This window comes from Pseudophryne corroboree, chromosome 4, assembly GCF_028390025.1.
Source record: "Pseudophryne corroboree isolate aPseCor3 chromosome 4, aPseCor3.hap2, whole genome shotgun sequence".
Taxonomy (NCBI): domain Eukaryota; kingdom Metazoa; phylum Chordata; class Amphibia; order Anura; family Myobatrachidae; genus Pseudophryne; species Pseudophryne corroboree.
Genome location: NC_086447.1, coordinates 255978878 through 255995592, shown reverse-complemented (window position 1 = coordinate 255995592; position 16715 = coordinate 255978878). Strand labels below are relative to the sequence as shown.

The window sequence follows — 16715 nt, the reverse complement described above, 5'->3', positions numbered from 1 at the left end:
ATAATACTCAAGTGCTCTCTGTAAATAATTATAATCCCGATAAAAAAGGCAGGTGCACTCAGATATTACAAAAAAACTGTAATGATGCAAAGTCACAGCATATTCACGTTTCGGGGGCCCGTAGCCCTGACATGTTGATATGCTGTGACTTTGCATCATTACAGTTTTTTTGTAAAATCTGAGTGCACCTGCCTTTTTTACTGGGATTATATACAGTATATTCAAACACAGTACATGTATACCCACCCACACATATACGTATACAAACACATGAATACATACATGTACGGAAACCCCCCTATGGAAATCCTGCGTTTGCCACTGGAACCCCCCCCCCCTCTCTGCGGTGGTAACCCAGCCACTGCCCACAGTCACCTGTCCGTGTCCCACTGTGTGCGTAGATATCACATGACGCATCCATGCGACGCTACACCCTTCACTTACTCCCCGCCTTTCACAGTTCACTTAAGTCTTTGCAGTGGCGACGGTCCTAAGAGGAGCCCAGTCCAGTGCCCAGGAGAAACACTGGACTGCAGGAGAAACAGCCCAGGCAGCTTGGAACTGGAGGATAGCAGTGGTATTTTGGTAAGTGACAGCAGTCAGAGTGTGGAAACGCTGTCACGCAGTGTCTCTCATGAGCCAGAGCATACAATGTTTTAAAAAACAAACAAACCAGATAATATTCAATAATGCAATGCTATTTCAAAGTAATGCAGCATATTTTTATTAAAGTGCATAGTGAATATTATCTGTGTTTTTTTATAATATTTAAAAAAACATTCAATATGCAATGTAATAAAAATATACTGCACTACTGCTGAGGATATGCTATAACACTATCTGCATTTTCAATAGAACGTCTCTACCTGATAGCAGTGACATTAGTGGTTTTTATTAATATTGTTGAATTGTCGGCATAATGTTATTTTAGAATTAAATAACATTATGCCAGCAATTCAACAATATTAATAACAAATACTAATTTCACTGGTAGAGGACTTCTATTCAAAGTGCAGATAATAAGAATTTACTTACCGATAATTCTATTTCTCGGAGTCCGTAGTGGATGCTGGGGTTCCTGAAAGGACCATGGGGAATAGCGGCTCCGCAGGAGACAGGGCACAAAAGTAAAGCTTTTCCGATCAGGTGGTGTGCACTGGCTCCTCCCCCTATGACCCTCCTCCAGACTCCAGTTAGGTACTGTGCCCGGACGAGCGTACACAATAAGGGAGGAATTTTGAATCCCGGGTAAGACTCATACCAGCCACACCAATCACACCGTACAACTTGTGATCTAAACCCAGTTAACAGTATGATGACAAAAGGAGCCTCTGAAAGACGGCTTCCTACAACAATAACCCGATTTTTGTAACAATAACTATGTACAAGTATTGCAGAATAATCCGCACTTGGGATGGGCGCCCAGCATCCACTACGGACTCCGAGAAATAGAATTATCGGTAAGTAAATTCTTATTTTCTCTATCGTCCTAGTGGATGCTGGGGTTCCTGAAAGGACCATGGGGATTATACCAAAGCTCCCAAACGGGCGGGAGAGTGCGGATGACTCTGCAGCACCGAATGAGAGAACTCCAGGTCCTCTTTTTGCCAGGGTATCAAATTTGTAGAGTTTTACAAACGTGTTCTCCCCCGACCACGTAGCTGCTCGGCAGAGTTGTAATGCCGAGACCCCTCGGGCAGCCGCCCAAGATGAGCCCACCTTCCTTGTGGAATGGGCATTTACATATTTTTTGCTGTGGCAAGCCTGCCACAGAATGTGCAAGCTGAATTGTACTACAAATCCAACGAGCAATAGTCTGCTTAGAAGCAGGAGCACCCAGCTTGTTGGGTGCATACAGGATAAACAGCAAGTCAGATTTCCTGACTCCAGCCGACCTGGAAACTATATTTTCAGGGCCCTGACAACATCCAGCAACTTGGAATCCTCCAAGTCCCTAGTAGCCGCAGGTACCACAATAAGCTGGTTCAGGTGAAACGCTGACACCACCTTAGGGAGAAACTGGGGACGAGTCCACAGCTTTGCTCTGTCCGAATGGACAATCAGATATGGCTTTGTGAGATAAAGCCGCCAATTCTGACACTCGCCTGGCCGAGGCCAGGACCAACAGCATGGTCGCTTTCCATGTGAGATATATCAAATCCACAGATTTGAGTTGTTTAAACCAATGTGATTTTAGGAATCCCAAACTACGTTGAGATCGCCCAGTGCCACTGGAGACATCAAAAGGGGGTTGTATATGCAGTACTCCCTTAACAACTTCTGGACTTCAGGAACTGAAGCCAATTTCTTTCTGGAAGAAAATCGACCGGTCGAAATTTGAACCTTAATGGACCCCAATTTGAGACCCATATACACTCCTGTTTGCAGGAAATGTAGGAATTAACCTAGTTGAAATTCTTCCGTGGAGCCTTCCTGGCCTCACACCATGGAACACATTTTCACCTAAGCAGTGATAATGTTGTGCGGTCACCTCCTTCCTGGCTCTGACCAGGGTAGGGATGACCTCTTCCGGAATGCCTTTTTCCCTTAGGATCCGGCGTTCACCCGTCAACGCGGCTGCGGTAAGTCATGGAACAGACATGATTCTTGCTGAATCAAGATCCTTTCTAGTATCTCTTGAAGTTCCGGGTACCAAGTTCTTCTTGGCCAAACCGGAGCCACGAGTATAGTTCTTACTCCTCTCCTTCCTATCATTCTCCCTACACTGGGTATGAAAGGCAGAGGAGGGAACACATACACCGACTGGTACACCCACGGTGTTACCAGAGCGTCCCAGCTATTGCCTGAGGGTCTCTAGACCTGGCGCTTCATGTGGGACGCCATCATAACCACCTTTGGTCTTTCCCAACGGTTTACAAACATGTGGAAACTTCCAGATGAAGTTCCCACTTTTCCGGGTGGAATTCATTCATGCTGAGGAAATCTTCCTAGTTGTCCACTCCCGGAATGAACACTGCTGGCAGTGTTATCACATGATTTTTCGCCCAGCGAAGAATCCTTGCTGTCATTGCCCTCCTGCTTCTTGTGCCGCCCCGTCTGTTTACGTGGGCGACTGCCATGATGATGTCCTACTGGATCAGCACCGGTTGACTTTGAAGCAGAGGTCTTCCTAGGCTCAGAGCATCGTAAATTGCCCTTAGCTCCAGTATATTCATGTGGAGAGAAATCTCCAGACTTGACCACACTTCCTTGGAAATTTCTTCCCTGTGTGACTGTTCCCCAGCCTCTCAGGCTGGCATCCGTGGTCACCAGAACACAGTCCTGAATGCTGAATGTGCTGCCCTCTAGAAGATGAGCACTCTGCAGCCCCCACAGAAGAGACACCCTTGTCCTTGGAGACAGGGTTATCCGCTGATGCATCTGAAGATGCGATCCGGACCATTCGTCCCGCAAATCCCCCTGAAAAGTTTTTGCGTGAGATCTGCCGAATGGAATCGCTTCGTAAGAAGCCACCATTTTTCCCAGGACTCCTGTGCATTGATGCACTGATACTTGGCCTGGTTTTAGGAGGTTTCTGACTAGGTCGGATAACTCCCTGGCTTTCCCCTCCAGGAGAAATACCTCTTTCTGGACTATGCCCAGAATCATTCCTAGGAACAGCAGACGTATCATCGGAAAACAGCTGCGATTTTTGGAATATTTAGAATCCACTCGTGCTGTCGTAGAACTACTTTAGATAGTTCTTTTCCGACCTCCAACTGTTCTCTGGAAACTTGCCCCTTTCAGGATATCGTCCAAGTAAGGGATAATTAAGATGCCTTTCTTCTTTTAAGAATCATCTTTTCGGCCATTACCTTGGTAAAGGCCCGGGGTGCCGTGGATAATTCAACGGCAGCGTCTGAAACTGATATTGACAGTTCTGTATCACGAACCAGAGGTACCCTTGTTGAGAAGGGCAAATTTGGACATGGAGGTAATCCGTGATGTCCAGGGACACCATATAGTCCCCTTTTTTCCGGTTCTCTATCACTGCTCTGAGTGACTCCATCTTGATTTGAACCTTTTTATGTAAGTGTTCAAAGATTTCAGATTTAGACTATGTCTCACCAAGCCGTCTGGCTTCAGTACCACAATATAGTGTGGAAGACTAATACCCTTTTCCTTGTTGTAGGAGGGGTACTTTGATTATCACCTGCTGGAAATACAGCTTGTGAATTTTTTCCCAATACTGCCTCCCTGTCGGAGGGAGCCGTTGGTAAAGCAGGCTTCAGGAACCTGCGAGGAAAAAATGTCTCGACTCTCCAATCTGTACCCCTGGGATAATACTTGTACGATCTAGGGGTCAACTTGCGAGTGATCCCACTGCGCGCTGAGACTCTTGAGACTACCCCCCCACCTCACCTGAGTCCGCTTGCACGGCCCCAGCGTCACGCTGAGGACTTGGCAGACGCGGTGGAGGGCTTCTTTTCCTGGGAAGGGGCTGCCTGCTGCAGTCTACTTCCCTTTCCTCTATGTCTGGGCAGATATGACTGGCCTTTTGCCCGCTTGCCCACATGGGAAACGGAAGGATTGAGGCTGAAAAGACAGTGTCTTTTTCTGCTGAGATGTAACTTGGGGTAAAAAGGTTGGATTTCCCAGCTGTAGCCGTGGCCCCCAGGTCCGATGGACCGACCCCAAATAACTCCTTCCCTTTATACGGCAATACTTCCATGTGCCGTATGGGATCTGTATCACCTGACCACTGTCGTGTCCATGACATCTTCTGGGAGATATGGACAACGCACTTATCTTGATGCCAGAGTGCAAATATCCCTCTGTGCATCTCGCATACATATATATAGAATGCATCCTATTAAATGCTCTATATCAATAAAATATTTTTAGTCAGGGAATTCGACCAAGCCAACCCAGCACTGCATCTCCAGGCTGATGGCGATCGCTGGTCGCAGTATAACCACCGTATGTGTGTATATACTTTTTAGGATATTTTTCCAGCTGCCTATCAGCTGGCTCCTTGAGGGCGGCCGTATCTGGAGACGGTAACGCCACTTGATAAGCGTGTGAGCGCCTTATCCACCCTAAGGGGTGTTTCCCAACGCGCCCTAACTTCTGGCGGGAAAGGGTATAACGCCAATATTTGCTATCGGGGTAAACCCACGCATCATCACACACTTCATTTTATTTTATCTGATTCAGGAAAAACTACAGGTAGTTTTTTCACTCCCACATAATACCCTTTTTTGTGGTACTTGTAGTATCAGAAATATGTAACACCTCCTTCATTGCCCTTAACGTGTGGCCCTAATGAGGAATACGTTTGTTTATTCACCGTCGACACTGGATTCAGTGTCCGTGTCTGTGTCTGTGTCGACCGACTGAGGTAATTGGGCGTTTTTTTTTTTTGTTGTTTGTTTTTTAAAAACCCCTGACGGTGTTTCTGAGACGCCTGGACCGGAACTAATTGTTTGTCGGCCGTCTCATGTCGTCAACCGACCTTGCAGCGTGTTGACATTCTCACGTAATTCCCTAAATAAGCCATCCATTCCGGTGTCGACTCCCTAGAGAGTGACATCACCATTACAGGCAATTTCTCCGCCTCCTCCAACATCGTCCTCATACATGTCGACACACACGTACCGACACACAGCACACACACCTGGAATGCTCTGACAGAGGACAGGACCCCACTAGCCCTTTGGAGAGACAGAGGGAGAGTTTGCCAGCACACACCAAAAAACGCTATAATTACATAGGGACAACCTTATATAAGTGTTTCTCCCTAATAGCATCTTTATATATATATTTATATCGCCAATTAGTGCCCCCCTCTCTGTTTAAACCCTGTTTCTGTAGTGCAGTGCAGGGGAGAGCCTGGGAGCCTTCTCTCCAGCCTTTCTGTGAGAGAAAAAATGGCGCTGTGTGCTGAGGAGATAGGCCCCGCCCCTTTTCCGGCGGCTCGTCTCCCGCTCTTTAGTGAAGTTTGGCAGGGGTTAAATATCTCCATATAGCCTCTGGGGGCTATATGTGAGGTATTTTTAGCCAGTATATAGGTTTACATTTGCCTCCCAGGGCGCCCCCCCCCAGCGCCCTGCACCCTCAGTGACAGCGTGTGAAGTGTGCTGAGAGGAAAATGGCGCACAGCTGCAGTGCTGTGCGCTACCTTTAGAAGACTGTCCGAGTCTTCAGCCGCCGATTCTGGACCTCTTCTAACTTCAGCATCTGCAAGGGGGCCGGCGGCGCGGCTCCGGTGACCATCCAGGCTGTACCTGTGATCGTCCCTCTGGAGCTGATGTCCAGTAGCCAAGAAGCCAATCCATCCTGCACGCAGGTGAGTTCACTTCTTCTCCCCTCAGTCCCTCGTTGCAGTGATCCTGTTGCCAGCAGGACTCACTGTAAAATAAAAAACCTAAGCTAAACTTTCTCTAAGCAGCTCTTTAGGAGAGCCACCTAGAATTGCACCCTTCTCGGCCGGGCACAAAAATCTAACTGGAGTCTGGAGGAGGGTCATAGGGGGAGGAGCCAGTGCACACCACCTGATCGGAAAAGCTTTACTTTTGTGCCCTGTCTCCTGCGGAGCCGCTATTCCCCATGGTCCTTTCAGGAACCCCAGCATCCACTAGGACGATAGAGAAAATATATTATGGTCCACTTTGCTCAGCAGTAGTGCAGTGTACTGTATGTAAGTATAGTAACATCCCTAACTGTGTGGAGTTTGTATATTCTCCCCATGCTTGTGTGGGTTTCCTCTGGGTACTTGAGTGTCCTCCCACACTCCAAAGATATACTGTGTGTAAATCAGTGTGTGTACACGTGTTTAGGGCAGACTAAATGGGCCAAGTGGTTCTTATCTGCTGTCAAATTCTCTATTTCTTTGTGTTCACCTGAACAATACACCTATATGGCAATACATTTATTGGCACATGCAAGGGACGGATGTGCGGGTCTGATATCCGGGGGGGGGGGGGGGGGGGGGGGGGGCGGAGCGGGAGGTGTTTGGAGGGAAGAGGGGGGCCCCAGAGGTATCAGTGTACCGGGCCCCGAGATTTCTGTTGCCGGCCCTGTGCAGTGCACATGGTTTTGCCCATCTGCTGACAAATTTGCTGGTACGATCAGGTCTGAATTAGGCCCACTGTCATGAAGAAAAGTCTTGGCTCCTCACATTGGAGTCCTTTGTACACCGATTCAGACTCAGTAGCACACAGAAGTACAAATGTCGTGATCCCCAATGGTCTGTGTATGCCAGCAATGCAGCTTAAGGGATGTGGGATGAATTCTTATAGAAATAAGGCAATAATCAATTAACAATTTATTTTATTCTAGTAATGGAAGAAAGGTAGACAATATATTGTAGTTCTCACCATTTCACACACAATAAAATCCAAAATATTTTTTCTTATAGCCCCACTACAAAGTGGTTAAAGTTAGGTGCTAGCTATGCCCTCTGTGGAGCTAGCCAGACCCCACAGCACACGCCACACCCCCTGTGCAGACCACACCCACACATCATAGTCATGCCCTCCCATCACTAGTCACACCCCCTGTAGCAGTACACAATAGGCCCTAAATAAATTTCAGCTCTAAGCCTATTTGGATGTTAATCTGGCACTGCCTACGGTGATAACATACATAGTTACAGGACCGAATGAGCCGCACGGACTCTGGCATGTATTGGCTGTCTATGGGCGTTGACGGAGAGGTGGCTATGCAGATGCATGGAGATATAAATTCTTATGGGCGTGTTATGGGAGTGTTGCGGATGTGTCACAGGAGTCGATTCGGACTCAAGGCGCTTAATTGTGTACATTGGAGACCACACTGTGCCGGAGACTCTGCACCTGGCATGGAGCTAGTGCAGGTCCCAATGGTGTTAATGATAGTTGTGACTGCAGCTTCTCAAAGTGGCCATGCCAGCCTTTCGGCATTCAGCAGCACTTAGGCAAAAGACATTATTGCACTGGCATCCAAATCAGAATTAGCCCCTCACTTGGTCTTGCTTAGCAAAGCAAAGTCTCATTTTTGAATGTTGATGCAGCAGTATTTTATCCGCACTCAGCGAAAAATCCCACCAAGCCTCATGTCTCTTCTCATAGGCTGGCTTAATCATGTGCAAACCTGCAGATTCTGTAATCTTGGACCGTAAAGCACTTCCCCCATAAAACCAGCTAAATATTTGCTAAATTAGCCACATGATGTTACAAAACTACATTTATGTAACCTTCCGCCACACATTCCTAAGAATCATTTCATAAAAAAAAAAAATGTGAACAAATCTTCTAAATAGTATTTCAGGTTGCAATATGCACAGTATGTCTTATTTCAAGGTTGCGGGATGACCGAATCACAGTGAGGATGGAGGATTATAGCATCTGGGGTGAACTTCAAATTTATTTCCAAAAATGGGTAATTCTGTTGACATAGAACATTGCTGCAGTAATAAAATTCAACTTGCTTTTTATTTCACCGATAAGTGAGCAGCACAGTTGTTAATACCCTGGGTCATACAGTACAGTGCTCTATTTGTATAATGTAGCACTGAGCAAAAGGGGAGGAACTACTGTGAGCTTTAGACTAGCAGTGTCCCTGAAATATACAGCTGACTTTCATCTCATGACTGGGAAAAGGTTGGCAAACACCTGTATTGCGGATGGTACACTACATTAAAGCATCATGCGGTGAAAGGTAATGTCCCTTTTCCTTTTTCTTTATTCTAATAGAGATCTATTTTGTGTCTTCCAGCTGCTAAAAGAACTAATATAACAATAATTTCAGCAATAAAATGTTACTACTCAGATTTTCCACTTGCGGATTAAATTCTGAGACATTATTGTAAACATAAGCATTGTACATCTGTTTTTATTTATAGAGGAATAAAAACTGTTCTTTCAATTATTTACTTTATTTCAGTGAACAGAATTAAATAATTAGAATAGAAACAACATGTAAATGTGAACAATTTTCATTTATTGCCATCTAGTGTTAATGTTTGGAATTAAATATGCTATGAATCAAGACAGTGGTTCCCAAACTAAGAGGTCTATTTACGGAGAGAGATAAAGTGGCAAGAGATAAAGTACCAACCAATCAGCTCCTAACTGTCATTTTTCAAACACAGCCTGTAGCATGGCAGTTAGGAGCTGGTTGGCTGGTACTTTATCTCTGTCCACTTTATAACTCTCCAATTCTTAGTAAATAGACCCTCTCAGTCTTCAAGGCACCCTAACAGTACAGCTTTTAAGAATACCCATGCTTAAGAACAGGTAACTTAATTAGAACCTCAGTCAGTTTAATCAGACCAGCTGTGCACACGTATGGATATTCTTAAAACCTGGAATGTTAGGTTGCCTTTATGACTGAAGGTGGGTACACACTGATAGATATATCTGCAGATCAATTGATCAGCAAATATATCTATGGACGGATGGGCAGTGTGCTGTGCATACACACTGCCCGATCCGTCAGGGACTGACGTCATGAACTGGACTGGCGTGTACACACACGCCCGCCCAGTTCAGCTGTCAATCACCTCCGTCTGCCGCAGCATGTGTACGGGAGGTTGGCCGACCGCCCGTACACACACAGCGACGCGCCAGTATATCGGTAAATATATTGGCCGTCGGCTGTGTTGCGGGGCTGATGTGATATGTCTGTGAACAATGGAGTTCACAGACATATAGCCCGTACACACTGGCCGGCGGACCCGCGATATATTGGCTGTTCAAGAGAACGGCCGATATATCGGCCAGTGTGTACCCACCTTTAGTTTGGGAAACCCTGAATTTAAAAAAAAAAATGTAAATACAAAATAATAGTATCAAACTATTCTGTAAATACGCTATACACATTATAATTCAGATGTAATTTATCAGTTAGTTCTACCAGATTTAGGAAATATGATGCCGTTGTCATGTAATTAACGTTCTGCTGCGGTGAATGAAATAAAACAGAATTTACAGCCTTCAATCTGAATCAGGCGCAAATAAAAGCAGTTTCCTTATAAAAACCAGTGTATTTTAGTCAGTGAGCATATAATGATTGTATTGGCACCAAAATTGAGCAGGAGTCTCCTGTGGGGTATCCCTTTAAGAACGAACACCTAAATATTCAAAGCTAATGGATTTGTGCTATATATTCCAACATGGCAGAAAAGAAAATGTAGAAAAGAAAATGGCATGCATTTAATAAAATGTCTTATTAGATAATCAGTTAAAAATTGTACTGAACCACATAGAATAGACATACTGTATGATAGCATGCACTTGTCATGTCAAATACGAGTAGAATACAGTAATGGGAAGGAACCTTTTATGCAATTTGAAGCTGTTGCTAGAATCCAGGGGGGTAATTCCGAGTTGATCGCAGCAGGATTTTTGATAGCAACTGGGCAAAACCATGTGCACTGCAGGGGAGGCAGATATAACATGTGCAGAAAGTTAGATTTGGGTGGGTTATATTGTTTCTGTTCAGGGTAAATACTGGCTGCTTTATTTTTACACAGCAATTTAGATTGCAGATTGAACACACCACACCCAAATCTAACTCTCTCTGCACATGTTATATCTGCCTCCCCTGCAGTGCACATGGTTTTGCCCAGTTGCTATCAAAAATCCTGCTGCGATCAACTTGGAATTACCCCCCAGGTGCAGTCCTAATGTAAAGACAGCTGGGAGGTAAACCAGTGTTTTGGACTCCAGAGTGTATATTTCCTAAAGTGTGGGTTTTTAGAAGTGGAGTTGTTGCCCATAGCAACCAATCAGATTCTAGCTATTATTGTCTAGCAGGTGCTAGATAAATTAGTAAAATCTTTATGGTTGCTATGGGCAACATCTCCACTTGTAAAAACCTGCAATTTAGTAAATATCCACCCTGGGTGGGATGTACTATTGTACTCCGCCACACTTCGCCTATATACTTATCTCATATGTACTAACATATGCGATTAGTACAGCAAAGGACAGCTCTCACCGATAAGAGCTGTCATAGATCTAATGGCAAGGTAGTTGGGGTGCCCACGGGTGTAGTATGACTGGCCGACTGTTGGGATCCCGGTGCTCAGCATGCCGGCGCCGGGATCCTGACCGCTGGGATAACGACAACTATTCTCCCTCTTGGGGTGTCCATGACACCCCTGGAGGGAGAATAAATAGCATGTAGCGCACCACCGTGCTTGCAGCTTGGCGAGCGCAGCGAGCCCGCAATGGGCTCTTTTGTGCTCTCACAGGCTGCCAGCATTCCGGCGGTCGGGATCCCGGCGCTGGTATACTGGGCGCCGGGATCCCGACAGTCGGCAGGTCAAACTACACTCGTGGGCACCCTAACTACCTAGCCATTAGATCTATCATCTGGATACTGTCAGAATGAGACCTGGCAGATAAAGAAGCAATTTGGAAGACAGAAAAGGAATTCAGTTGAGTTCTCTAGAAGCATGTGATAAGTATGTCATACTGTCCTCTCAGCATTCCCAGTATGGAGGGAGGAGCAGTACCGTAACTAGGCATTTTAGTGCTGTGTGCAAGAAACAGCATTGCCCCCCCCCCCCCCCCCCCCCCCCTGTGTAAAACACGGGCAGTGCGCCCAAATTTTTTAGGGGCATGGCTTCATAGGGAAGGGGTGTGGTCACAAAATAATACCAATTCATACTACGGTGCACAGTAGTCTCCACTATTCAAATGACGCCGCACAGTAGCGCCACTACACCAGGTAGAGCCCCTTTTACACATTACGGCAGACAGCGTCCCCTTTTTAGACATTACGGCAGACAGCGTCCCCTTTTTACCCACATTACGGCAGACAGCGTCCCCTTTTTACACATTACGGCAGACAGCGTCCCCTTTTTACACATTACGGCAGACAGCGTGTGAGGGTGGGGTGGGGGGGGGATTGGTGCCTGCCAGGACAGTGCTGCTGGAGGTGAGGCCAACACTGGCAGGCACACTGGCAGTCGTATTGCCAGTGGTTACTGATTCACCAAGTGCCGTTTGGGCCCCCCGCCTGGCAGCCGCGATACAGCAGCATACTCACTGTCAGGCTGATATACAGTGAGTCTCCGTCCTGCTCCCGCTGCCTGCTTCGATCGGCCGCGGCGCCTCTCGTATCTGTGTGGCTGGAAGTGAAATCCAGTCCACCGCACCACTACGCTGCCCGTTGAGCCTGTCCCGCAGCCCGCTCCGTCTCCCGGTCACATGCACTGCAGCAGGAGAGGAGGAGGGAGGGGGGCCAGCTGCACTAACTGACAGTGGGTGTGCGCTGACAGCCTACTGGGGCCGGGCCGGCACAATTTCACAAATGCAAAAAAATCCTCTGTCGCTGAGCGCAATCCGAGGCCGCGGCGGGGCCCCCTGAGACTCATGGGGCCCTAAGCGCATGCCACGGTTGCCGCCCGGTGCCCAATAGAGGAAAATCCTTAGTGCATTGCTGTGTAGTGCCTGCCGCCGCTGCCGGTCCTACCGCTTCCCCTGACGCCGGGTACCCGAAGCTCCTCTCAGCCATAACACAGGAGAACTTGTGCGCTCTCTATCTATAGGAGCTGCTGGCAGCGCCGATCATCGCTGCGGGAATCACTAAAGGAGACAGAGGCAGAGGTGTCTCCGTCTCCCTCGGGGGGGGGGGGGTTCTGAATACTCAGAATCCCCCCCCCGCGCGTGCGGGACAGCACTGCAGCGGCGGCCGGCGGGAGGCAATGAGAGTGGGCGGCGGGCAGCGGCCGTGCGGGTGGTGTTGGCAGATGGTGCGACCACAGTGTAGTTGCGCTGTGTGCAATGCCCCTCTGGCACACACCTAGTTACGGCTCTGTGGTGGAGGTTACTAAAGAAATGTAATACCAAGCTTTTTAAAGAGGACAGGTGGACATATTGCCCATAGCAACCAATCGGATTTTAGCTATAATTTTATAAAAATGTACTTCATAAATAATAGCTAGAAACTGATTGGGCAGCTTCACTTGAGGTTTTTAGAAGGTGTGGTACATCTCCCCCTAAGACAGAGTACAATATGTTGTCTCACCATGTGCTGGTGTAAGTACTGTGTATCACTGTGGCCTACCCTGTACTGGTGTAAGTACTGTGGGGTCTATTCATGAAGCAGTGAAGTGTGGAGAAGTGAGCCAGTGGAGAAGTTGCCCATGGCAAGCAATCAGCATTGAAGTAACATTTATAATTTGCATGCTGTACAATTGCACGGAGCAGCTGATTGGTTGCCATGGGCAACTTCTCCACAGGCTCACTACTCCATTCTTATCAATGCTTCATAACTAGACCCCTGTGTCTCACTCTGACCTACCCTGTGCTGGTGTAAGTACGGTGTATCACTCTGGCTGACCCTGTGCTGGTACAAGTGCTGTGTCTCACTCTGGCCTACCCTGTGCTGGTGTAAGTGCTGTGTCTCACCATGGCCTACCCTGCTCTGGTGTAAGACAAGTACTGTGTCTCACTCTGGCCTACCCTGTGCTGGTGTACAGTAAGTACTCTGTCTCACCATGGCCTACCCCGTGCTGGTGTAAGTACTGTGTATCACTCTGGCTGACCCTGTGCTGGTGTAAGTGCTGTGTATAACTCTGACCTACCTTGTGCTGGTGTAAGTGCTGTGTATCACTCTAACCTACCCTGTGCTGGTGTAAGTACTGTGTATCACTCTGGCTGACCCTGTGCTGGTGTAAGTACTGTGTATCACTCTGGCTGACCCTGTGCTGGTGTAAGTGCTGTGTATCACTCTAACCTACCCTGTGCTGGTGTAAGTACTGTGTATCACTCTGGCTGACCCTGTGCTGGTGTAAGTGCTGTGTATCACTCTGGCTGACCCTGTGCTGGTGTAAGTGCTGTGTATACGGTATACAGACCATTCATCTGCCCACTCCTGTTCCTGTGCAGCTGTGTTTGGTGTTCCTACACTTACCCAGAACATAAGCCAATATATGACGTTTTATTTTCTGTAATTTTTAGAATGCTAGTTCACACAATAATACTGTTTTGCCTGATCTTATCTGTGCACGAATGCAACTGTGTGTTATGTAACTGTACTCTGGTATACAGGAACCACACAAACACTGTAATCTGCACCAAGCGAGTTATCAAATTAGGCACAAGATTTCGCAGGCAAAAAAAAATTGAATTTGAATTACTGCAGGTATCAGCGGTATCTAATTTCTTTTTTTAAAAAGCGTTTTCTGCTTTGAAAATTCTGAGGTGTGGGGGAAAAAAAAGGTAGCATACTTACCTCTGTGTTCCGGCCGGTTCGGTGGTCTCCGGACTCCTGGTCATCTCCCCTCCATTTTTCCACTATGGAGGAAGATGATGGGAGGGGAGGGGGGCTTCTGGATGGGGCGGCGGTTGCAGAGAGATGAGGTTCTCTCTGCTGCTGCATGAGGACACACATGGAGAGGTCAGACACACACACACACACTGGGGGTCACAGTGGTCTCACACACACTCACACGGGACCTGGGGGAAAGAGACACAGCTTCAGAAGGTGAGTAATTAAGGACTAATTAAGCTAATTGAAAACTTTCAATTGCTTAAATAGTCATGGGGGGGGAGGGGGGAGGGATCAAATCCGGATGATTTTTCCATAAAATTATTTTATTTTTTTTAAAGAATAATCAAACTTGCCCTGGGGCTGTGAGAAAGAAGATGCAATGATTTCCATAGAAATCACCGTGGCTCATTTTCTCACCTTCAATTGAATAAGATAAACCCTGCGGCTGGTGGAAAAACCCTGCATTGTGGGGTTTTCAAAAATAAGTGCTGTTTAGTTTAACAGGTAGTGTTTGGAAATTTTACAAAAATGCTTTAGTTAATAAAGCTTCCTGTATGTGGAATTACATTTCAATTTAGAATTACAGACACATGGCTTTAATAGTGATAAGACCATCCAATTTGGATAGAAAACACAAAAGGAGAAAGAGTGCAAAGCTGAGAGAGAGATACCCAAAACTGCCCAAAATATGATTACTTTTCACAGTTCTGATCATCATGAAAATGGCTGCGCTACAATCTTCTAGAGGAAAAAGAAATAAAAATGCTTTTGGGGCACTCTGCAGTGATAACTCCTGGTGATATATCCATACAGTGCATGGTGGCTCTATGAACATTAGTTGCATTCACAAAAGTCAACATATTGCAGCTCACCACACATTTAATAGATGAGTGCTTGGTTATAGCAGGGGTGGTATATAGGTAGGTAATGTCTATTGGCTGGCAGGAACAGTATTAGCTCTGTGGCTATGGCATACTTGCCTACTCTCCCGGAAGTTGCGGGAGGCTCCCGATTTTTGGGGTAGCCCCCCGGCAAGAGCTGGCAGATCTCTTGCATCCAGCCCGCATCACTAGGGTGCGGGCAGGATGCAAGAGATACAGTACTCTCCAGTATTCACTGGTCCGAGTGGTGGGGGAGGGGTTAAAATTGCACGGATCGCGTCATTTTAGCCCCTCTCCCTTCCTGTGGGCTTACGAATTGCGGCATTTTCCTAATGTGGGGGCGGGGCTTGATGGTGTCACAACCCCCCCCCCCCCTTCCCTCCCAAAGTTCCCTGCAGCATCTCCTCCCGGAGAGGAGAAATTAAAGTAAGTAATATTGGCTATGGTTTGATTTGCTGACAGTGCTGATGCTTTAAGTTTGATCTTGAGCAGTATGCTATCTGATTATCAATGTCCATCCTATATTTGTGCAGGTTTCTGTGGGTGCAGAGGTGACGAGAGAGGGGGGGGGCAGGCTCTATTTACCCGGGACCAGGCCTGATGGAGGGGCCCAGCAGGGGCCCAAGTCCCCCCCCCCCTCCCCTTTACCTTGCAACAGTAGCTGATTCTTTTCTCCCCAGTACAGCATATGCTGCTGTGTGCTGGATTGCACTGTGGCCAGGGAAGTGCTTGAAGTACTATTTTTCCTATATTTATTTCTGAGGGTGTAGGGCCACGCCGCTTGCGGTAAGGCCACACACCCTAAAAAGTACCTGGGACCGGCCAGGCTTTCTACTGCCCTGCGTGGGTGTTCCATTTTCATCCCATAGTTAAAAAACGGGGCTACTACGTTATGCCGGCTGTCGGGATCCAGGCGGCCAGCATACCGGCGCCAGGATCCCGACCGCCGGCATGCCGGCAGCGGGGCGAGCGCAGAAGAGCCCCTTGCGGGCTCGCTGCGCTCACCACACTGCGAGCACGGTGGCACGTTATGCGTGCCATGCTATTATTGTTGTGGCCCCTGCTAGAGGGAGAATAGTTGTCGGTATGCCGGCTGTCGGGATCCCGGCACCGGTATGCTGAGCGCCGGGATCTCGACAGCCGGCATTTCAAATGCCTCCCTTCAAAAACATACTGGTACACATGCGGCTTTTTTACTGCTGATTCAGTTGTACAAAATAGCTCCTCAGTCTCAGCGTGTTTTACCCCCAAGAATTAAAGAAGCCAGCCAGTCTAACCCAGGTGTGGCGTTTCTCTTTTAGGTCTAGTTTTACATTTTTTCTGCAGTTACTACACTATTATAGTTTTCTTACAGATGGCTTGTCTTAGCACACTCATACATTAATTAGTACACACTTTTGCTCTGCATGATGGGCAGAACCGGCAGAAATGGTTGGACCTCGTGATTGGTAGAACCGGCCTTACAAGGATGACTGGTAGTGCTGAACGTACAAGCATAGAAGCTTTTCAATCAAATACAATGATGTAAAAAAAATTAAATCTGCCCTAAAGTGATTTACTGTACTATGAAGCAGTGATAGTGATATATATATATATATAAATACACACACACACACACACACACAC

The 16715-nt window shown here is 47.1% G+C and overlaps 2 protein-coding genes across 11 annotated transcripts in view; one reads left to right on the top strand and one right to left on the bottom strand.

Annotated features, from left to right (window-relative positions):
- Positions 1-16715, bottom strand: part of MED12L (mediator complex subunit 12L) — a 1138385-nt gene that overhangs the window by 684565 nt on the left and 437105 nt on the right. The gene's annotated exons all lie outside the window — the stretch shown is intronic.
- P2RY14 (purinergic receptor P2Y14) overlaps positions 1-16715 on the top strand; it is an 80243-nt gene that overhangs the window by 642 nt on the left and 62886 nt on the right. Inside the window, exon 2 of one of the 3 annotated variants that reach the window (XR_010175888.1) lies at positions 461-581. The exons of 1 other annotated variant lie outside the window; for it this stretch is intronic. The gene's annotated coding sequence lies outside the window, so the exon portion shown is untranslated. Of the gene's footprint in view, positions 1-460; positions 582-8254; positions 8641-16715 lie in introns of those variants that run through there. One more of the 3 variants, XM_063916069.1, reaches the window with a different exon arrangement.